Source organism: Mus pahari, chromosome 14 (assembly GCF_900095145.1).
Source record: "Mus pahari chromosome 14, PAHARI_EIJ_v1.1, whole genome shotgun sequence".
Lineage (NCBI taxonomy): Eukaryota > Metazoa > Chordata > Mammalia > Rodentia > Muridae > Mus > Mus pahari.
In genome coordinates this window covers 77,268,290-77,271,661 of record NC_034603.1, presented here as the reverse complement: position 1 = coordinate 77,271,661, position 3,372 = coordinate 77,268,290, and the positions used below count along the sequence as shown (strand labels likewise).

Here is a 3,372-nt window from a genome sequence, read left to right as displayed (position 1 = left end):
AACTAAAAAAAAAAAAAAAAAAAAAATTCACCAGAGAACTAAACGAAAGCAAAACTGAGAAATAAGAATGAAAATCCTGAGTGAAGAAGTCAGAAGCCCAGGGCTGCGGGTGGAGAGAAAGCTTTCCTCGGATGACAGGGCTCGCTGATTTACCACCTTCCAGTTTAAATGCAACGCATTAAATGTTGCTGTGAGCTCTAGTCACCGGTGAACATCAAACAGAAAAGCTTAGGCATACTGCAAGCTTGGCAATGTTGAATTTCCTCCGTTATACAGCGACAAGGCCAGGTGACCAAATATAACTGGCACCGCCCTGCGGGGGCTGGCTGCACAGCGGTAAAAGACAAGCAGCCATGCGCGGTCACGTGTCCGTGGTGTTCGGCAAGACCAACCCGGAGCTGAGATCATAAACTCCCGCTGAGAGCAGCTTTCCTCAGTCTCTTTCACGGACAGCAAAGAGTTAAACTCTGGAAAGGTGCTGGAGAACAGGGGGAGGGGGAAGGTGACTCACTTTATTATTCTAAAGAGAGCCAGTGAATAAATGGAGTCCTTGCTTGGCATTTCCGGAAAGTAAGTTTCTGCGATTTTGTTTTCCTTATCAGGTTTATTTGTTTGGGCATCGGGATTATTATTGGTGTTGTTATAATAAAAACTGAACCGTTTCATGAGCTGAATGCTAACCATCTGTGCCAAAGTTGTTTTTTAAAAAATCAATGGGCTATTCTGAAGTGTTTTGGTGTCTGGTGTGTAATATTAAATAGAGCAAGGTATTCAATTAATATATATATATATATATATATATATATATATATATATATATATATATAAATTGAATATATATATATATATTAATTGAATATATATATATATATCATGATGCTCTGCTGAGCCATAAAATGAGTGTGGGAATGAGCTGAAATTGGCCAACAGGCTGACTGTCAAGAGCTGAGACATTTCAGGATTGAGCTGAAAGCTTGAGCTACCTCTGCAGTTATCTGCTTTGATGTAATTTGGCAATCTGGGGTTAACAACTTTTCTGAGGCTGCTTCCCAAGAGGGTTCACAGAACACTTGATGAATTCAGCAAACTGTGTCTATTCTAGGATCTCTGGCTGTTCTGACACCGTGGGTGAAATGTTCAGGCCCTCTCATCTCACAGTCTAACTCTGAATGTTCATCCTGCAGCACAGAAGTGTCAACCTCCCAGGGCATCAGGGGAGGAGAAACACTTAGTCTCTCTCCCTCTGTCTCTGTCTCTCTCTGTCTCTCTTTCTCCCTCCCTCTTCCCCTTCTTTCCTCCTCTTCCTCCCCCCCACCCCCACACACACTTAAACATTTTGGATATTATTTATGCCACAGATAAGGAGGGTTCATGTCTTCAGTCTTTCTACAAACTGCAGAACACACACACCAGGAGTGGACAGACAAGGAGGCAGATTTTCATTTACAAATAAAATCAAAGAAGTTGCAGAGTGCCTTTGCCCATGGGGCTGTGCCCAATTCTGTACTGAGATCTCTACTTAGACAACACTGCCACCCCAACAGACTACACAGCCCCCCTCAAAAGGTGTTCCCTCTGGATTGTCCGGACTGAGAACAACCCCCGCTGTGAGGCTCCTTAGCTACCCCTCAGTGGGCACTCCAACCTGGTGCAGCTCCCCTCTTGGCATCCTTTCTTCCTTCTCTTTCTGTGAGTTGTCTACTTTCTTTTCTTGTCTGTCTGCCTTGCCTGGGACCTTCTTTAACAGCCCTATGCAGGTTCCTCCTGTGGCGATAGCCCCCCTGAACCTGCTCCAGCCATTGTGTCTCCCACTAGACTGGCCAGGACTTATCACCTGAGCTTTGACTCTAGAGAAACCACCTCTGTGTGAGCTCTCTGTGAGGTGAACATGAGGAGAGCTTCTGGTAAGGACCCGCCCACGGCTTGTTGCTGTGGATCACCATGTGGGGTTCATCCCTGGCACTTGCTTCAGTTCTCAGGATTTAGCACCAATTTTATGGTATTCACGATGGAGCTGCTGACTTTGTGGTCAAAAGCCCTGGGCCATTCTTGCCCCTGGCATGCTTCCCAGAAATCTGATAAGCATAGGATTCTGGGGAATCTTCCCTTCCATGATTCAGTTTAGGTATCCAGTTTCCTCCCTCAGGGGGGAAAAAAAAATGCTTTTGAAGAGCATTTACATCCCTTAGTTTGCAGAAGAGGGTTACCAGAGCATGTTTGCACGGTATTGATTGTTGAAGTTGTAGCAGGAGGTGGTGTTCTTATGCACTGAAACATCTTCTGCAGGAAATTTTACACTCCCATTTAATTAAATATATATATATATATATATATATATATATATATATATATATATATGCAAATTCCCTTATCAAATCACCCACGGATATTTACACACAAACACACACACCCTCTCTCTCTCCCATAGATGGTCTTCCCTCGGTGTTGAATTGGCTAAAGCTGTGGTTTGCTGCACACCTGTGGGAAAGTCTGTTCTGTTCTGCTAAGTAGTCTCTGTGGCAGTGCAATGCTGTTCTCTTCAGCCAGTTCTGGGCAAAGCCCCTGGATGCTTTCCTGGGTACTGGTTCACACACAAGGCAAAGGATCACGAATTCCCAATCCAGATGAAGTCAGTGTAGAGCCTCTACAGGTGGAGTTTCTACCTCTGCCTCCCAGGTACAAGACCTCACCACCGAAGCCGCTATTCACCGGAAAGCTAATGGATTATTATTGGTAGACATAAATCTATTTGTGTTTACTTCAGATTAAAAGTTGAGTCACATTTCTGTATAATAACCAGATCAGTTAGAATCTATCAGAGAGCTCATATATGTAGACAGTATTTGTAAAAGATAAATCATAATAAGAGCTGTTAAATTTTTATAATATAAATCACAGTACTTTGGGAAAACTAAGAGCAAGCATTAAAGATATGTGAATACCTTTATAAGATGCTTTGAACAGGACAGAAAGTTGAGGAAAGAAAGAAATATTTATCAGTTCAGTAAGACTTGATAAGAATATAAAAAGTAGAATTAGAATAGAGGTAAATAAAATCAAACATAAGAATAAAACATAGTAGGCCACCAACTTATTGGGAAAGGATCTTTACCAATCCTAAATCAGATAGGCAACTAATATCCATTATATATAAAGAACTCAAGAAGAGAGACTCCAGAAAACCAAATAACCCCATTAAAAAATGGGGCAGAGAACTAAAAAAGGATTCTCACCTGAGGAGTACCAAAGGGCTGAGAAACACCTCAAAAAATGTTCAACATCCTTAATCATCAGGGAAATGCAAATCAAAACAACCTTGAGATTCCACCTCACACCAGTCAGAATAGCTAAGATCAAAAATTCAGGTGACAG

The 3,372-nt window shown here is 42.2% G+C and overlaps 1 protein-coding gene across 2 annotated transcripts in view; it reads left to right on the top strand.

Annotated features, from left to right (window-relative positions):
* The first annotated feature begins 373 nt into the window (after positions 1 to 373).
* Positions 374 to 3,372, top strand: part of LOC110331577 (ATP-binding cassette sub-family A member 8-B) — a 58,630-nt gene continuing 55,631 nt past the window's right edge. For both annotated transcript variants that reach the window (XM_029546004.1, XM_021212312.2), the window contains exon 1: positions 374 to 570. The gene's annotated coding sequence lies outside the window, so the exon portion shown is untranslated. The remainder of the gene's footprint in view (positions 571 to 3,372) is intronic.